The sequence below is a fragment of the Eurosta solidaginis genome, chromosome 2 (assembly GCF_040869045.1).
Source record: "Eurosta solidaginis isolate ZX-2024a chromosome 2, ASM4086904v1, whole genome shotgun sequence".
NCBI lineage: Eukaryota > Metazoa > Arthropoda > Insecta > Diptera > Tephritidae > Eurosta > Eurosta solidaginis.
Window position 1 is genome coordinate 152,259,175 of NC_090320.1, and position 21,072 is coordinate 152,280,246.

At 39.2% G+C, this 21,072-nt stretch overlaps 1 protein-coding gene across 5 annotated transcripts in view; it reads left to right on the top strand.

Annotated features, from left to right (window-relative positions):
* The window catches only part of dia (diaphanous related formin 1), a 506,452-nt gene that overhangs the window by 302,039 nt on the left and 183,341 nt on the right, over window positions 1–21,072 (top strand). The window lies entirely within an intron of this gene.

Below are 21,072 nucleotides of genomic sequence, written 5' to 3' on the forward strand. Positions count from 1 at the left end.
CTTATTAAGCCCTTGGCTTTAAAAAATAATGAGAACTATTCGGATTGCGTTGCCGCACAAAACTGAACTCAACTCAATTTCTTATTTCATCATTTTATATACAAAAATTCTCTTAAAGCTAGTTACTATATCGAAGCTTACATTCTGGGAATTCTCAGAATTCAAGGTTAGCTTAGTTTACTCTAAGTTCTTAATTCTATGAAAAGCGGATGTTTTTGTTTATATTATTGATTGGTGGCGTTGGTACATTTGCTTGATACCGTTTTTGTTTATATTATGGATTGGTGCGTTGGCACATTTGCTTGATATCGTTTTGATACCGTTTTTGTTTATATTATGGATTGGTGGCGTTGGTACATTTGCTTGATATCGTTTTGATACCGTTTTTGTTTATATTATGCCTAAGTGCTCTGTGTGAGTGGTGGCGTTAACTTGCATACACAGGCAGGCTTTGGCTGTATAGCAGAGCCGGCCACACAAATACTAGAAAATTGCATAAGTGTGTATAAAAATTGAGTGAAAACTCCCCACAGTGTGTTAAAAGAAAATGTGGGTTGTGAAGTTTAAATTAAAAAGGACTTTGGTTATTTTATTTCAAGTTAATCCTGATTATATTTACTTATATTCGTATAACTAAGAACGCGTAGGTCGAGCTAGTCAGATACAAATTTTTTATAAAAGAAGGTAATGCAAAATTTACTTAAAAAAATATACTTTTTCATTAGGAAAGAGCTATAAAACAAAGTAAATGTAAAGATAGAAATATATATTTTCAAAACATAAAGTTATTAAATAAAAAAAATGTATGAAAATTAATACAACTAAGTAGAACGTATAAAAATATATTTATATTAAATTGTCAATATTTATTAATAATTAATTAATTATTACTATTTATTAATAATTAATATTTAAATTGTCAATATTAATATTTATGTTCAAAGGAACTTAATAATACTAACTAAAACGTATTAAAAGTCACTTTAACGTTGCAGCATATTGTTTTTATTATGTGCCCAAAAAGTAGCATGGACATTTCCTTTTGCATTCACTGTTGATTTTAGTGAGTGACAAGCGAAAGCAAACGATCGTGATCACACATCGTTAGTGTCGGTGTGAAAATACGAACTCAAATTGCACAATGTGCAACTTTTGGCCGGATTTGCTGTATAGAATTGTAGCACGTACCTGCTGCAAGTAAAAGTAAGCAAGTTGCTCGAGGAGGGTCCGAAATGAGTTAATATCTTTTGAACCACAAAATTGTCCAACTTAAAATAAAAATGGTTTTTTAGATGAAAGTGTATCGCATATTATATATATTTTTTCGTGGGGGAAAACAGTATGTAATAATTATTTAAAAAATTCATTTTTTATTCTTTATTTTGATTTTTTATAATTAAATATCTTTTTTAACGCAGTTATAAAGTAAATATTATTACTTTCAAAATAAAACAAAAATGAATAAGATACGACGAGTGGAACCAAAGACATAGCATTTTGAATGTGGGCAAGTTTGCTTACCCATCGAATCTGAGCACATGCAGATCTCTGAAAAAACAATTTTTTTTTTTCGAGGAAATCCTGATACAGGTATTTGCTTATTTCGTGCGAGCAACTTAAAAAACAAGTTTGAGCCGAATCAAAATTATGAAATCTCAAAAGTTGTTCGATTTGTAAAATAATGACCCATATGTACATTTACATATGTAGATATTACTGCTTAGATTAGAAGGAAGAAGGAAATTCTAGATCGAAATTGGAAGATTGACTTCTCTAATTAAGCAAAATGTTGATTTCGAGATAACACATTCAGCCCAATTCTAAATATTCCCTCGGAATTTTGTTCTCGCGGATTTTTTTGATTCCCGCGGAAAATAATTGGGGAATAGGAATTTCGAATTTTCGAAGTCAGCTGTTTTGTCAAATGAAATTTCGTTGTGCATTTTTAATTTTGTTTAAAAGAATTAAAAGTTTATTGTTGCAAATTTGTTTAAAATTGAGAAATAAAATATAAGCAATGCACAGTATTGCATTTCATATTGTGACGAATATTAGCAACACTAAGGGATACTATCATCTCTAAGTGCACCTAGCGGGTTAGGGGATCAGAATATACCCGCGGTAGGTATGCCTGTCGTAAGAGGCGACTAAAATACCAGATTCAAGGGGCTGGGTAGCGCAACCCTTCAGGTTGCCAGCGCAATATATAGCTTCTCCAAACTCAATTGTTAACCTCACCTATCCGCGGCGAATCCTGTTTCACTAACAGAAGAGGCTCTGGCGACCCCAAGCTCCTCATGGAACTTGGGGGTGGAGAGGGAGGGAATGGCCTGAAGGTTTAATGTGGCCACATAAATCGTTCCCGAGATGGTCGGGCCGGCACCTTAATGGTGCTGTTGTACCGGAGCGTACCGGATCTGTATCCGGCAAAGGACCATCACATCGATAACACTCCCCAAAGCCTTCGGGGAGCAACATTATCGCTACAACAACAACAACAACAACAACTTCATCTCTAAGCCGATACTAAGCAGTCACTTGTATCCACATAAACAAACCAATCATTATGTCTACCCATATGTCCATAAAAGCAGCGGAGAGTGACGTACATACACATGCATATATCTGAGATACTCCCAAAAGTATGCAATCATTTGTGCAAGTATCACCCACATATACACGCGTATTGGCTATGAGAGAAGCTATAAATCGTGCATATGTAGTTACTTACTTACTTACTTAATTGGCGCTTAACCATCTAAACGGTTTTGGCCGTCCAACCAGGCGCGCCAGTCGCTCCTTCGCTCCGCCAACCGGCGCCAATTGGTCACACCAAGGGAGTTTAAATCGTTTTCCACCTGGTCCTTCCAACGGAGTGGGGGCCAGCGTTGAGAGATTGACGACGCGGTCGTCATTTTGACGATTTTCAACTAGAATGACGCTTGGACGATTTTGTAATGAAAAATTACGATTTAAGCCTGCCTTCTATGTAAGATTTATTTTAAATATTCAAACACCAAGAAATTACATATATTTAAAATTGAGATACAAGCTTTATTGAACATTGTATACCTTATACTAAAAATATGCTAGCTTTTGCTGCAGACGTGGCAATTACATTACAGGCTCGAAGCATTCGGTCGCCCGAATTTTTGAAAAAGAAATTCCTAAATTAGTTACTTTTAAATGTATATGACATTCTTTGGCGCTTTGCTATTCGAGTGCCTGCTTAAAGCTACCCAGCAGTGTAGAAACATTGGTGCGCAATGTGTAAAATTACGTTTCCAATAGTTCTCAGAGAAGTACCTACTCAATTGAAAACAGCTGAAAAATATAATTGCGCTGTTGGAATTGCAGCCAAAAAAAATGCTACATCCATATAAAACTCGCTGGCTATCCTTAGAGGCAGAGTATACAGAGTATTAGAACTTTATGAGCCATTAAAAATATTGTTTAACTTCGCTAGTAATGTTGACAAAATAGACAGTGCAAAAACCATTCTTGATAACTTGGATGATATGAATGAAATTTATCTCTCCTTCCTGAAGTATTTTCTCCAAAATATTAATAAAGTTATTAAAATTTTCCAGAGTGAGGGGATTCAAATACATAATATGTATGCAGAAATAAAAATACTTTATTTAAGTATATTTTATAATTTTGTAAAGCCGGAATGTATAACATTAGACAACATAGAAATTATAGATTATAAAAACATTGTAACGGATATTAGCATCACTAAGCTATACCATCACTAAGGCGATGCTAAGCGGTATTTACGTCAATAATCAAATCATGTATACACATATATAAGGCAGCCGAGAGATGTCACACACAGATGCATTTACTTATACGCCTATGTGTGTGTGAGAGACTGTAAACTACAAACTCACATACATCTGAGAGACGCTGAAAAGTAGACAATTGGAAACAAGTAGAAACTTAATGATAACTATAAACACACGAAATAGTTGGTAAGTTCTGGAAATAGAAGAGCCTAGATGTATGCAGCGTAAACTATAAAAGCGGCGCAAGCGAGTAAGAAGTAATTCAGTTTGATTTGAGTTGTCAAGCAGTTTCGATTAAGACGATATCTAGCGAGCAATAGCAGTATTATTTTGAAAGTAGAGTTTCATTTGAGCTATCAATCAGTTTGGTTATTAAGCAAGCTATTCGTTGCACAGTTTGAGTGTTATTGTGAAGTACTTTAATAAAGGCCATTTTGCATTATTACAAATTGGAGTTATTTATTTTTAGTGATTCGAACTTAGCAGAGGATTGCAAATAAGAGGATTTGCAAGTAAATTCGTTACAATTGGTGTCAGAAGAGGAATTGTTGAATAAATTCCAGAGGACAACAAGGACATGGCAAAGTTAAGTGAATTGAAGATCCCGCAACTGAAGAAGGAGTTGGAGAACCGTGGATTGAATTCACCCGGCATTAAACTCGAACTTCAGGCACGACTACGAGAGGCAATGGAATTAGAAGGAATTGATGTGGAAGAGTATGTCTTTCATCTTGATGGCGGAGAGACAACAAAATTTGAAGAGAAAAACGAAACATCGCAGACAATTACCAGCACAGACTTGAACATGATATTGGCTGCAATAACTGCTCAAACATCGACAGTGTCATCTCAACTGGCAGAACAGAAGACATATATGGCATCTCAACTGGAATCACAGGAGGCACGTATAACATCCAAGGTGGAGGCACAGGAGGCACGCATTTCAGAACTGCCGTCACAAATGTCATCTCAACTGGCTTCGCAAGAGACACGCATAACATCCAAGATGGAAAAACAACTAGAATCGCAGGAGAACCGTATAACAGCGAAGATTGAATCACAGGAGAAGACCGCAACAGTGAACAACTGGAATACTGAAGATAAAGTTGCTGCACTGTTCATGGCGTTGAAAGGGCCTGCAGCTGAGATTTTACAAACCATTCCAGAGGGCGAACGGAACTGTTATGAAGCATTGATGGGCGCTCTAGAGAGACGATACGGAACTGAGCATAGGAGACAGATATACCAAATGGAGTTGCTGAACCGCTTCCAGAGGCCTGGTGAAACATTGTAAGAGTTTGCGTCGGATATTGAAAGGCTAGCACATTTAGCGAATGCAGACGCACCCGTGGAATACCCTGAAAGGGTAAAGATTCAGAGCTTTATAAATGGCATACGGGACGTCGAAACAAAGCGAGCTACATACGCAAACCCAAAGCCAACATTCGCAGAAACGGTGTCACAAACTCTGATTCACGAAACAGCGTCGCTTCTGTGTAAGCCAGTTTTCAAAGCACGCCGTGTGGAAGTAGAAAGGCCAGAGTGGGTAGACGCAATATTGGAGGCGCTGAGAGGATCGCAAAAGCGGAATGAAAAGGTTATCAAATGCTTCAAATGCGGGAAGTCCGGTCACATTGCACGTCATTGCGATCTTGGTCCTAATAGTTCCAACAATGTGGGTGGCCGTAAGGAGGAGATTCGACAGAGACCACGAAAGTCAAGGAAAGTAGATCGAGCAAAGGTTGATGGATCGAATGGGCCAAATAAAGCGAAACTTAAGTTTTGTAGAACAACATTTTTAAAATCAAAACGCTTTCTAATTTGATCACACAGTTCAATATAAAAAATAATACAATCTTGTTTAAATTTGGCTTCTTCTTGCTCGGAGATGTTAGAGGCGATAAGCTTATCCATCGCAAAAGTACCTGCCAGAAAAACACTGGCATTGACAAAACCTAATGTACGCACTAAAACGACTGAAAGAATTTTCCAGAAAGAATGCAAGGGTGGTTTCAAGCCAGTGCGTACTACTATTGTGAAACGTCAAGACGATACTGATGATGCAAAGTCAATCCGTCAAGATCAAGCTCTGCGAAGTAGTTCTTCATTGGCCAAGCAACAGAGTGCGAGGGAACGATTCAGGATAATGAGTAGTAAGATGAAATACAGGTACGACAACAAGAATAATTCGGAAGATTTCTTGGAGGGAGATTTGGTACTGTTGTACAACCCTCACCGGCGGAAAGGTGTTCCTTCCAAATTTTGGTGCAGTTGGGAAGGCCCGTACAAAGTTGTCAAAGGATCAGTGATGCCATCTACCGCATACAAACAATTGGGAAACCACGAAATAGAAGGGTGGTTCATTTAGAGAGGCTAGTAGCGTTTAGATCGAGAGATTCGTCTGATCGGGACGATCAGACTTAGGTGGAGGGCAGTGTCACGGATATTAGCATCACTAAGCTATACCATCACTAAACGATACTAAGGCCATGCTAAGCGGTACAATATCAAATATATTGCAAAGTGATCAGATTTATATAGGAGCTTGTGCGATGGATAAGCTTATCGCCTCTAACATCTCCGAGCAAGAAGAAGCCAAATTTAAACAAGATTGTATTATTTTTTATATTGAACTGTGTGATCAAATTAGAAAGCGTTTTGATTTTAAAAATGTTGTTCTACAAAACTTAAGTTTCGCGGATCCCAAGAAATTGCTGGAAAAAATTGATTCTTTGCATATGGTCTTGAAACATTTTTCGCATACAATCGATCAGAAAATTGTGCAGGATATTGATAGCGAGTATAGGGAATTCAAGTTTTTAGAATTTGAGACATATTTTGAAGATATTTCTAAGGTTCCTCCAGAAGTTTTTTGGAAAACTATTTTTACTATCAAAAGAGCTGACTCTACATACGCTTTTTCTAATTTATGTACATTTGTTGCCGATCTAATGTGCTTGCCACACTCATCAGCGAATGTAGAACGAATTTTTTTATAAAATAAACTTAAACAAAATAAAAATCCTAAACCGTCTGGAAACTGATATATTAAAAGGAATATTGCTAGCCCAAGATTATTTAAAATTGAATAACTTTTCCTATCGTAATATTGAACCGCAAATAAATATGCTAAAAAAAATTAACGCGAAAATGTATAACTAAGAAACTAAAATGTTATAGGAGTTTATGCGTGATTCGATTCGAGCTCAAAGAAAACAAAAGCAAAATAATTGTTAAAATGACCGAAAATAAGTACCTTTTGTATGTAATACAAAATTTATCTTTTAAGATGTTTTTGTTATAAAATAAAACGAAACGAATTAAAAACGATTTTATACGGTGTATGTGGCAACAAAAAATAACAATCAGAGACAATTTTCAGAAAAGCGCTTTTAAAGTTAATATTGTTGAATGAAGTCCGCCGATCCCATTTTGTTTTCCGGCGAATAACCCAACTTCGTCCTAACTTTGATTGTTGCCATAGATATGACGATTTTTTACGATTTTTTGGGCGGCGTCTGACGACTTGGAAAAATAAATATATGGCAACGCTGTGGGGGCCGCCCTCTACCTCTGCTTCCATAGGCGAGTTCCGATAGAAACACTTTCTTGGCCGGAGGATCATCTTTCGCATAACATGGCCTAGCCAGCGCAGCCGCTGCGTTTTAATTCGCTGGACTATGTTGATGTCTGCGTATAGCTCGTACAGCTCATCATTAAATCTTCTTCGGTACTCGCCATCGCCAACGCGTAGAGGTCCATAAATCTTTCGAAGAACTTTTCTCTCGAACACTCCCAAAGCCGCTTCATCTGCTGATGTCATGGTCCATGCTTCTCGCCATATAGCAGGACGGGTACGATAAGTGACTTGTAGAGTATGATTTTCGTTCGCCCAGAGAGGACTTTACTTTTCAATTGCCTATCTAGTCCAAAGTAGCATTTATTGGTAAGATTGATTGTAGTTACAGCTGAGTGATTTTATAACTGGTAACTAACTAGTAAGTTCTGGAAATAATAGTGCCTAGAAATATGTCAACGAGGAAACCGCACAGTATAAAAGCAGCAACAGTTGAGGCACGACAATCAGTTTGATTTAAGCAAGCAATCAGTTGCGAATTATAAGTGTTATTTTCAAGTAGTCTAATAAAGACCATTTTTGCATTATTCAATATTGGAGTTATTTATTCAACAGTTTAGTGACTCGAACCTTAGCAGAAGATTTGTAATAAGCGGAATTTCAGTAAATTCGTTACAATTGGTGTCAGAAGAGGAATTGTTGAATAAATTCCGAAGATTTCGAGTGCAACAAGGACATGGCAAAGTGGAGTGAGTTGAAGATCCTGCAATTCAAGAAGGAGTTGGAGAGCTGTGGATTGAATACAACCGGCAATAAACTCAAACTTCAGGGACTACGAGAGGCAATGGAAGCAGAAGGAATTAACGTGGAAGAGTATGTCTTTCATCAACAACAGAAATTGAGGAGAAAAACGAAACACCGCAGACAATGGCGAACACAGACTTGAACACAATATTAGCTGCAATATCTGCACAAACGTCGACAGTAACATCCAAGATGGAAACTCAACTGGAATCGCAGGACATCCAAGATGGAAGCACAGAAATGTCTTCGCAAATGTTATCTCAACTGGAAGAACAGGAAACACGTATAACATCAAAGATGGAAACACACCTGAAAGAACAAGAGGAACGCATAACACTACACTCGAAGCGCGTATGGACGAGAAAATAACGCAGTTTGAGGAAAAGATCGAAGCCAAGGTGGATGCTTTGAGAGGTCGTATACAGGAGTTGTAATTAAATCGCCCAGCTGTTCAGCAAGAAATCCAAAGGTAAAAACACCATCCTTTGACGGTTTTGTTCCTTTCCAGGTCTTTAAGCTACAGTTTGAGAAGACCGCAGCAGTGAACAACTGGAATGCTGAAGATAAAGTTGCAGCTCTATTCGTAGCATTGAAGGAGCCAGCAGCCGAAATCCTACAGACGATTCCCGAAGGAGAGCGGAACAACTATGAAGCATTGATGGCCGCTGTCGAGAGACGTTATGGAAGCGAGCATAGAAAGCAGATATACCAAATTGAGTTGCAAAACCTTCACCAAAGAGCGAATGAGACTTTGCAGGAGTTTGCCTCGGATGTTGAAGGATTGGCTCATCTCGCAAATGCGGACGCACCCGTGGAATACACCGAGAGGGTAAAAATCCAGAGTTTTATAAATGGCATACGGGACGTGGAAATGAAGCGAGCTACATACGAAAATCTAAAGTTGAAATTTGCTGAAACGGTATCAAATGCATTGACTCAGAAAACTGCCTCCCTATTGAGTAAATATATAAGGCTCATCGTGTGGAAGTAGAAAGCCCAGAGTGGGTAGTCACAATTTTGGAGGCTTTGAAGGGTACGTAGCAGAGGAATAATGATGCCGTCAAATGCTTTAGGTGTGGAAAGCCAGGGCACATTGCGCGTTATTGCATTACCAACCCTAACAGTTCCAACCATGGGTGGTCGTAAACGCAGAGCTGAAGGAGATGAGCAGATCTCCAAGACCAGTCAATCGTTAAACTAAAGCGAGTCAGCCCCAAGGGGCGACAGCTGGCTCCCTCTATTAAATGCCCCATAATCTCTATCTCACAAATTGGAAGAAGATCAAACAATCTTACTGTCGGAGGACATGTGGATGGAAAGGAACGTTTACTGACTGTAGATATGGGTGCATCTCATTCCATCATTCGAGCGGATTTAGTCAACAAGAAAATAAGACCATTGCATGGAGCAAGATTGCGTACAGCCACTGGAGAAGACATCACGGTTCTAGGAGAAGTATCCTGTCAAGTCGCAATTGGGAACGTCACGGTAGTACACAATTTTATAATGGCAGAGTTTTTTGATGAAATCATAATTGGAGTGGACTTCTTAATTGATGGCTTACCGATCAGCAGTGCATGAGACAACGGGCCAAACCCCTGCAAGTAGTAATTTTTGAAAATGACCTTCGATTGCCAGCTGATTTGAAGTTTGGGATAGATGCCGATGCGGAGAGAAGTGTCCAGAAATTCACTCGTGTTTTTGAAGAAGAGCTGAGAGAAATACACGATCTGATAAGGCAACGAACAAAGATTACGAGTGACAAGAAAAAATTCAGATACGATGAAGCAATTAATTCGGAAGGTTTTCAGGAAGGAGATTTGTGCTGTTATACAACCTACAACTAAAAAAAAGGTTTGTCCGCAAAATTGCAGTGTAATTGGGAAGGCCCATACAAAGCTGTAAAACGGATCAACGATGTAGTGTACCGCATAAAAACCATTGGCAAACCACGAACCAAAATGAAAGTGGTTCATTTGGAAAGGCTGGCAGCGTTTAGATCGAGAGATTTGTCTGATCGGGATGATCAGATTTAGGTGGAGGACAGTGTGACGAATATTAGCAACACTAAGGGATACTATCATCTCTAAGCCGATAATAAGCAGTCACTTGTATCTATATAAACAAATCAATCATTATGTCTACCCATATGTCCATACAAGCAGCGGAGAGTGACGTACAAACACATGCATATACCTGAGATACCCCCTAAAAGTATGCAATCATTTGTGCAAGTATCACTCACATATACACGCGCATGGGCTATGAGAGAAGCTATAAATCGTGCATCTGTAGTTACAGCTGAATAATTTTACAGCTGATAACTGACTAGTAAGCAGTGCACGGACTTTTAAAAAGAGAATGTTGGTAGACGAAAAATTTAAATAGTGGTAGAAGTTGGTAGATTTTTTTTCAAGAAATAAAGCACATTTCACGAAAATAACACTTAAAAAAAATTTTAGCAAAACCAAAAAATTCATGTAAATTTGTATATATGCCTATATCATACTTGCTTTTTTCCTGTATTTTGAGCTTGAAATACTGAGGAAACTTTACCGGTACGTCTCATTACAACAATTTTCCAATGTACCAGTATTTTTCTGCCGCAAAATAACCGACTTTGGCATGTTATCGCTTACTTAAAACTTTTTTTATTTTCGTTCAAAATTATTCATAAAAAAATGATGAAAATATAGCAGGAAAGTATTTGCGAGCTCATTTACTACATTTCTTTCATAAACAAATTTTTTTCTAGTTTGAATTTGCGCACAAATTTTTCAAAATAAGAACCGAATTTCAACAAAAAAAATTGTCAGAAAAAACAAAAGAAAAATCTGGTTCCATATAGGTATTATTAAATACAAGGGACAAAATCACCTTCTACAAATCTATACAATACTCTTTTATTAATATTTGATTGGAAATGCTTGAAATTTTTAATCCATTACGCTTGGCGGTTTTTATGTCGTTCATTAGAGAACTACCTTTCTGCGGCTGCACTACTGTGAGGTAGTTTTCAGTTCCCAATTTTATCCATCCTTTAAGAATATCGTCGGAAAATATATTTTCTATTATTTCCTTATCATATAACATTATCATATAACATTAATGATAATAGTTGTTAAGAATTTCTATGGAAGTCTTGTGAAATGGAAAAGCTTTAAGTAAGGGAACAATCATTGTCATTTGACTAGAATTTATATTTTTTTCATCAACATTTTCCAAAAGGTGTAACTTTTCGTCTTCGAAATTGAATCGTTTCTTAATTTCCTTACAAAGGCAAATGTTGGTAGATTTTTGGGCTTTGGTGGTAGAAGTGGTAGAAAATGAAAATGGGCTAAAAAGTTGGTAGATCTACCAATAAAGTGGTAAAGTCCGTGCACTGCTAGTAAGTTCTGGAAATAGAAGCGCCTTGTCAACGAGGAAACCGCACAGTATAAAAGCAGCAATAGTTGAGGCACGACAGTCAGTTTGATTTAAGCAAGCAATAAGTTGCGAAATATAAGTGTTATTTTCAAGTAGTACTTTCAAGTGAAATTCTTTAATAAAGGCCATTTTTGCATTATTCAATATTGGGGTTATTTATTCAACAGTTTGGAAGATTTGCAATAAGCGGAATTTCAATAAATTCGTTACAATATGGTATTGACTTAAATCAGTACTGAATTGGTGCCACAGCAACATCAACAGAGGAGCATAATAAGAAGACGGCGGGATAACACAAATCCCCTAGAGTTGCCTGCTTCCATTCAGAAGAGCAATTTTCTGGCTATCAAGTCGAGTTGAATTCGTATTTCGTTATATGCCTAAATCTATTTGAGCCTTCTTAAAAAATCTTTGTGCAATTTCTGGATGGCTGCATCAAATATACCAAGAGCTGTTCCGTTGCTTATCATATACTTTTCGACTTAAAATAAAGAAGTACACTCTATTGCGAAAATCATAAATTTACCACCAAAATGGTAGGCAACACTTTAAGCACTATAAATGTGTAATATTACACATGTTTAGTTTTATAAATCTCTTGTTGAATTTTACGCAAAAAATGTGTAATACTTTAGACATTATATGCCTAAAATTGTACACACCAGTTGCTTATATTTACACCCTAAGAGCCCAATTTTAAACACTAAGGGCCTAATTTTTTGTAGCGAAAAAGTCACAAGAAGCCATCGAACAATTGAATTTGTGGTACACACCAGGTGACATCTTCAACCTTGGCGTCTTTAGCAGAATGATTTTTTGAAAAATGGACTGCATAGACATAGTACTTAGCTTGAAAAATTTTTATTGCATTTTGGAAACAAACATTCAAACAAATTGGAACTCAGTTCCCTATGCGCATATAAATGCAAATGAGGACTCCTTAATTTGCAGAACTGATTTGAACACACACTTTACACACAAACATTTCCAATATATTTGTAAAGCTTATTCACTTATTTATATTGAGATATGTATATTTTATAGCTTATTGACCTATTTATAATTATATTTGAAAGCTTATTCACTTTTTTCCACCAAGAGGCAACAAAGGCGTCGATTTCACAGAAAATGAAAATTTATAGTTACCTGAAGGAAAATACGATAAGTGAACGAAATTTACACATTGTTGTGTGAAATTACAAAGCATGTATACTTTTGCACACTTCCTGCGTAAAACTACGTACTTTTCGGGTGTAAATCAAAAAATTACACGTTTTTTTTTATAGTAATATTGTCCATTTTTTTATTTTCAACACGAATACGTACAAAAAATGGGCATTTTTACACCAAAAAATTATTTCAACAGGAATTTACCCCCATTTTAATCTTAATTTCATACAAACGTATTAGAGTGTAGAATGAACATATTTTAGCACAAATTTGTACAAATAATTGTTTTTGCTTAAAAGAACCAATTTACTTTAACTATTTTGATGCATTCCCTTTAATTTAACAAGTAAAAAGGCTCCTAAGAAATGGCAGAGAAAACTCCCTCCCACTCACATTCATAATACCTACCTTTTTTCCATAACCGGTTTCCGCTTTTTCGAACATTGTTCAGAATAAGGAGGAATGGAAAAACTCACAAGGAATTTTTGTTTAGAATTGGACTGATTCTTTTTACATCTATTTTTTTTTATTCTGCTCACACTCCACGCGGAGCCCAGGAAAAATCTTGCGCTTAAGATGAAGGCTTGCCTAAAATTTTTATTTCTACACGGCTTTTCTTGAAATTACACCGAAACTGATATATATATATACTATCAGACCCGGCAGACATTGTTCTGCCCTAAATTTGTTCTATCTGCTTACATTTGAATAACCTTTTTTCACCTAACTCTGCTCTCCCCCCTTTTCACGTCTTCCTAATCCTTTTACTCACCCCTTCCTCTGTCTTTTTCGCTTCATCTATCTCTATCTTCGTCTCAATCTATCTCTTTCTCCGCCTCCTTCTCCTTCTGTCTTTTCTCTTTTCTCAAGTTCTTCTCATTCTTCTTCATCCCTTATTGCCAGTCCCAGAGGGTAGTATGTATTTTTTTCCAGTCCCAGTCCTAGTCCAAATACCAGTCCCGGTCCGTCTCTGGTCCACTTCCCGGAAAAAAGGATCGTAAATACTAATATATGCAAATTTATATACCAAATTTCAGGCAAATCGAATTAGACGTATGTAAATAGGTATGTGAGTATTATTAATTGTCTTATTTCAGCTTCGCATGCATATTTATAAGTTTTGGCGGGTTGAAGCGACTAAATCGAATATGACAATGAAAATTACTTTAAAGCTCTCAGCAACAGCTTTCATTTGATATCTATATTACACACACTTTCTAGGGGTTTCCGGGTCCCAATTTGGCCTATATCTCGAGGCCCTAGTCACCAGTAGGTATGAAAATTACCCTGTACTAAAGCACTCATCAACAGCTCTCATTTGTTATCCATATTGTATAAACACTATCTAGGCGTACACCGGCCCACTTTTTTGCCTATATCTCGAGACCCTAGTCACCAGTAGGTATGAAAATTACCCTGTACTAAAGCACTCATCAACAGCTTTCATTTGATATCCATATTGTATAAACGCTGTCTAGGCGTACACGGGCCCACGTTTTCGCCTATATCTCGAGACCCTAGTCACCCAGGGGCATGAAAATTACCCTCTACTAAAGCACTTATGAACAGCTTTCATTTTTTATCCATATTCTATAAACACATTCTAGGGGTACCCCGGTCCAGGTTTTAACCTACATCTCGAGACCCTAGTCACCCAGGGGCACCCCGTATCAAAGTACTCATAAACAGCTTCCATTTGATATCCATATTGTACAAACACATCCCAGGATTACCTAGGTCCACGTTTTGATCTCAAGGCCCTAACGTGATAAAAAGTATCCTATGTCCGTCTCCTGGTTCTAAGCTACCTCTCCATTACTTTCTTTTATATAGATAGCGGACCCCGCAGATGTTGTTCTTCCCTAACCTTGGTCTATCTGCATATCTCTTAAGAAGTTTTTAACTCTTATCTCACCCCACCCAGTTTTGTTCCTTGTCCCAATCCCAGTTTCAGTTTCAGTCCCAGTCACAATCCCAGTTACAGTTCTAGTTCCAGTCTCAATCCCACTCCCAGTCGGTCCCTGGTCCATTTCCTGGAAAAAAGTTTCATAAATACTAATCTAGGCAAAGATATTCCAATATACCAAATTTTAGGCAAATCAAACGTTTAGTAGAATTTGTTGGAATAGATCGGTCCCTGGTACACTTCCCGAAAAAAATAGTAATTCCTAATCTAGGCAAACGGCTATTTATATACCAAATTCAACCAAATCGAACTATGAGCAAAACTTTTTCGAATATATCGGTCCTTGGCTCTATCTGTATATCTTCATCTAACTCGATCTGTTTCTCAGATTCTTTTCTTTCTTTCATTTTCTTTCTTTTACTTTCCTCTTCTTTGCTTAGCATATACATTAGAATGGGTAGAAAAAAAGTTGCTAATGTTCGCCCCTAAATTTGAAGATTATGTTGAGAGGGTTTCGGAAAAATTTTTTAAATTTTTTTTTTATCCTTCGAAATACAGCCAAAAAGGTTTTTTCGTTGTAACTTGGTTATTTGACGTCCGATTTTTAAAATTGATATGTCATTATTTTGGCCTTGAGAAGCTTCACATTTCCGCTTAATGTCCTTTTAAGCTATGAAGTCGTTTTCACATGATTAGGTCAGCTAACAAAATGTTCAATCTGAATATAATTGATTTAAGGGAAAAGAATAATCTGGTCTGCAAAAGTGCAAACCCTCCACGAATATATGGTTTGCCAAAAATCCATAAAGAAGGGGTACCTCTCCGACCGATTTGCTCGTCCATAAACTCGCCGTCCTACAATTTATGCAGATATATAACGTTAAAGACTCAATTGAGTTTAGGAACAAAATAAAAGATACATTTATTCATTATGATGAGTCTTTAGTGTCATTTGATGTGGTTTCTTTATTTCCGAGCATTCCAGTAGAATTGGCCTTGGAGATAATTTCCTCTAAGTGGAATGATATAAAAGAACATACACGTATACCAAAGGAACTATTTATAACAATTATCAAGTTTTGCATTAAAGAGAACCGATATTTCAAATACAATGATAAAATATATGAACAGGGTTCGGGGATGCCCATGGTATCGCCAGCAGCACCTGTCGTAGCGGATATAGTAATGGAGGAACTATTATACAAATTCGTAATGGAATCCACCAACAAACCCCGCTTACTAACTAAGTACGTGGATGACTTGTTTGCGGTTGTTAAAACAGAGGAGGTGGAAAATATGCTTCAGAATCTTAATAGCTGCAACAAATCAATAAAATTCACAATAGAATTAGAAAAGGATGGAAAAATACCATTCTTGGATACACTTGTTATAAGGAAGAATAACAAGCTGCTTATTGACTGGTATAATAAGCCGACCGCATCAGGTAGACTCATAAACTTTAACTCAAAACACGAAAATAGAACTATTATAAATACGGCGAGTAACTTCATAAGAAGAGTTATCTCAATAAGTGACAAGATTTTTCACAAGAAGGATATCGAAATTGTCAAAGAAACTCTGAGAAATAATGAATTCCCATAAAGATAATCAACAAATTGCTCAGAAATTCCGTGATCAGGTTGAACAATGATAAAATTAGACAAACTTCGGGAGATAAAATGTATAAATCAGTAGTACATGTGCCGGGCGTAACGAACCGAATAAAATACTCAAATCTTTACAATCGGGAAAAATACCAAATAGCATCGACATATAAACACACTCTTAGAAAGGTCTACAGCAGTACAAAAGATAAAATACCAAAGCATGAGAAATCCGACGTTGTTTATAGAATTCCGTGTAATGGTGACAAACAATTATTCAGAAAATAAGACGGCCTTGTCAGCCCATTGTAAAGATACGGGGCATTATCCAGACTTGGATAATGTAATACTGTTTTCACACAGACGGCTTATTGAATAATAAAGGCAGTTTTCTACATTAAGATGCTTATTGAGCTCAATCTTCCCTACAAAATTCGAATCTATAATTATTTCATTAGTAGCTAATCGAATGCCTAATGAAGTCAAAAGCACAATGCAACTCTGTTGAGAGCGTTTAGTTTCTTAGTTTTAGGTGTGTTCAGTGCTTAAAAATGTCATTTGTTAAAGTAAATGTCATTGTCTGCATGGCGGAACGATACAAGGTGACCGCATCAAACAGCTGATTATAACCTTTTTTTATTTGATTTGATACATCAACTTCCGGCGCAGTACGATTTTGACATTTGTCCGTCGAATTTACAAAAACAAAGTACATGGAATTCTTATTTATGTATGTAGGTATGTCACCATGCTGCCACCTTGTAGATAGATAGATAGATAATTAATTGAGGATCGCACTGTGACCACTGGGCTATTGTGCCCTCAACTGCTTCACAGCACCTTATCCAAGCCGACTTCTCTGATGAACCCTAGCAGTTCACCTGGCTTGAGGGATTTGATATGAGAATGCTCCGGCCATGGTGAGCCCAAAACCTTAGCCCTACGTCTTAAGATTGCGTCACATTCCAGGAGCATATGTTCCGCCGTCTCCGCTGATCGATCACAAAATCGGCATGTGTTGTTCGATAGCATGCCCAGCTTCTGCATGTGGCTGTTCAGTCTGCAATGTCCTATAAGAATAGCTGTTAGGATCGTCAGGTTATCTTTCGAGAGGCCCATTAGTGCCCTATATCGAGTTGTGTTTTAGCCCATAGCATTAACTTAGATTGCCTCAGGCCTGGCATATTGCGCCAGTTTTCTTCCCTCTTTCCCTTTCTTCTACTAGTAGATGCCCTCTGATTTCCTGCGGGCCTACTGGCAGGAACGGCTCAGGACCAATAGGTCGTGTCGTTGCTGCCTCTCTTGCCAGGCTGTCCGCTTGCTCATTTCCCTCCACTCCCCTGTGGCCAGGAACCCAGGCCAACAACAGTTTGTTGTGTGCTCCTAGTTGATTTAGCTTTTCAACGCACTCAAGGACTAGTGCTGATTTTATTTCAGACGCCGAGAGCGCCTTGAGGGCGGCCCGACTGTCACTGAGTATGGCAATTGTTTCATTGGAGCATTCGCGCTGAAGGTTCAGGTCAGCACACTGGCTTATAGCGAATACTTCCGCTTGAAGAATGCTCGGGTGTGCTCCCAGAGGCGTTGATATCTTGGCTCTGGGTCCAATGACTCCAGATCCAATCCCCTCTGGCGTCTTCGAGCCATCGGTATACCATACTATTCTATTTAGCTGATGAATGTACACAATTCTGCTTTCCTCCCACGTACCCTTGTCTCCCAGTTCTACTTTGTACCTTCTCTCATAGACTATCTGCCTGAGGATATCATCCCTCGGGAGTTGAGAGATTGGGATCTTCTCTCTCCATTCCTCCATGTTTCGGGACGATATGACTTTACCTATGCCCGAGCCCTCCTTAGCAAGATTCAGGAGGGTTCGCTTGGCTGACTGCTCTATTGATGTATGCAGCGGGGTCAGATCGAGGATAGCCTCCAGCGCTGCTGTAGGGCATGTGCGCATATCTCCCGTGATGCATACACATGCCTGTCGCTGAAGTTTTGACAGTGCTTGCCTCGTCGTCGCCCGAGTTGTTCTCGATGCCCAGGCTATCGAACCGTATGTTATCATAGGTTTTACTATCATGGTATACATCCATCTTAGCACATGCGGGTTACAGCCCCATGATTTGCCTGCTAAACGTTTGCATATCATGATGGACCTCGTGGCCCTAGCTCTCGTGGAGTCGAAGTGCTGTTTCCATAGGAGCTTGTTGTCAAAAATGACCCCCAAGTATTTCACCGCGGTTCCATGTTCTAGTGCCACGCCATCTATTGTAATTGCTCTCAGGGCCGGTAGGGCCCTTCTTCTGGTGAAAGGGATGATGGTCGTTTTAGATAGGTTGATGTTAAGCCCTACACTGGCACACCATCCCTTTGTAATATTCAATGCTCTCTGTATTATGTCACAGAGCGTACTCTCGAATTTACCCCTTGCAATTATGACGATATCGTCAGCATATCCCTGGCATCTTATGCACACTGTCAGATAGCTTTTGCGGGAGTTCATCCACTACTAGGCTCCACAGAAGGGGTGATAGAACACCTCCTTGAGGGCACCCCTCGTGGTATTAACCTTAACTGCGCTGTTGCCTACATGGACTTCAGCGATTCTTGTGCGGAGTATATTGTCAATCCATCTCTGGATAGGCATCTGAATTCTTCTTCTCTACAGTGCTATGTTTACGCTTTCGTGAGATGTGTTGTCAAAAGCACCCTCAATGTCAAGGAAAGCGCAAATCACTGTTTCCTCTGTTTCGAACGCCCTCTGTAATTCATATGTTAATTGGTACAGAGCTGTGTCCGTGGACCTACCCGCTCTGTACGCATGCTGGCTATGATGTAGGGGCCAGCTCTTGAGGGCGTTCGACCTAATTTCTTGGTCCAATATCTTTTCCATTGCCTTCAAGACAAAGGAAGTTAGACTTATTGGTCTGGAGGACTTTGGCTGCGAATAGTCCTTTTTTCCTACTTTTGGTATGAAAACCACTTTTGCTCTTCTCCACATGATGGGTATGTATCCTAGTTCCAGGCTATCTCTCATGATCCTGGCCAGATGTGGGATAATCTGTGTCCCTTGCTGCATTAGCACCGGGTAGATGCCATCCACCCCCGGAGATCTGTATTTCTCAAAGGATTCCACTGCCCATTTGACTCTGGCCTCACTGAAGAGGGAGTTGGCCAATTGCCAGTCTGATGGGGTTGGTTTCACTCTGGGGAACACAGGTTTCGGTACTTGCGGAGAGGCACCCGGAAAATGCGTTTGTAGCAGGGCCCTCGCTTGCTCCTCCACCGTTCCGGTATAAGTACCATCTGGGAGTCTAATCGCTAGGTTAATCTCCCTCTGCTCTTTGGCTAGGGCCTTATGGAGCCTTGCCGCTGCAGGTGTGCTAGAAATTCCCTCACAGAAATTTCTGAAACTTTCCCTCTTAGCTTTCCTTATCTCTTTATTGTACTTTGTTAGATTTTGAGTGTATTCCTCCCAGTTGCCGGTTCTTCTTGCCCCGTTAAAGAGTTTCCTGACTTTCTTTCTTAGTGGTGTCAGGTCATGCGACCACCAGGGGGTTGCCTTCTTACCCCTAACTAGGGAGACTCGGCAACTGGAGTTGTACGCATCTATCATTATCTGATTTGCTCTATTCACTCTGCCCTCTAACTCATTACAGTTAGTGCTTTTGCTCTTATTTCTGAGACTATCCGGGTTAGTCTCTATGATACTTTTGTAGCTGCCCCAGTTTGTTTTCCTGGGATTTCTTTTAGGGCTGGATTGCCCCGATACAGCATCCAGCTCAAACCTTATGATCCTGTGATCCAATAGGGAGGGTTCTTTTGAGACTCTCCATTTCGAGATCATATTCTCAGTTAGGTTGTTGCCAAGTGTTATATCTAGGACCTCTGCCCTGACTCTCGTAACAAACATCGGTTTGCTCCCGACATTATATATATTCAAATCGTTGCTGACTATATATTCTAGTAAACACTCACCCCTTTGGTTGGTATCACTGCTGCCCCACTCCGTGTTGTGGGAGTTAGCATCGCTTCCTATGATCAACGGAAGTTTCGCTCTTCTGCAGTGCTCCACTAGCTTCTGCACGTTAACTGGAGGGACTGTGCTGTCGTCCCCCGGGAAGTAGGCTGCGGCCAGCACAATGCTGGTGTTGTCTCCATTCACCTTTGCCTCGATCTGCACCGCCACCAGATCCCGACTTAAAAATTCTGTAATGCAAAAATAGTTAATATTTGCTTTAAGCATTACACATGCTCTTGGTTTCTGCTGTGAGAGATCCCAAATAACTTTGTTATTACTCACATTAAGGTCTCTCACCTGTCCCTTGTAAGCCCAAGGTTCTTTTATTAGGGCGATGCGAACCTCCTCACCAGTACAGCCGAGGCTGCAATGGCGTGATGGAGGTTGATCTGAGCTATTTTTATGATTGTGCCGGTCATTTTGGCCCGGCCGGCCTCATCGGATCATCGTCATCCGCTCTCGCTTTCGTCCCGCCTATTCAGCTCCAGCTCCTAGAGGTCGAAGCCCTCGATGAGCTCTTGTGTGATTGGGACTTCTCGTTCATCCCCAGGCTGCACGATTGTGTCCTTCTTGCTTGCTGCGGTGTGAGGGTTTGTGGTCTCGCGAGCCCTGATGGTATCGGTGCTCGCGTCCGTCATATTCTCGTCCGACAGCTCGCGTCTGTCGGTGCCCTCTGCCTCCACCTTGTCTTCCGGCTGCTCAGTTTTCCCTGGTTGCCTCTGCCTCCAGGGTCTCACTAGGACCAGGCCGTACCTATAGTGCAGCTTAAGTCC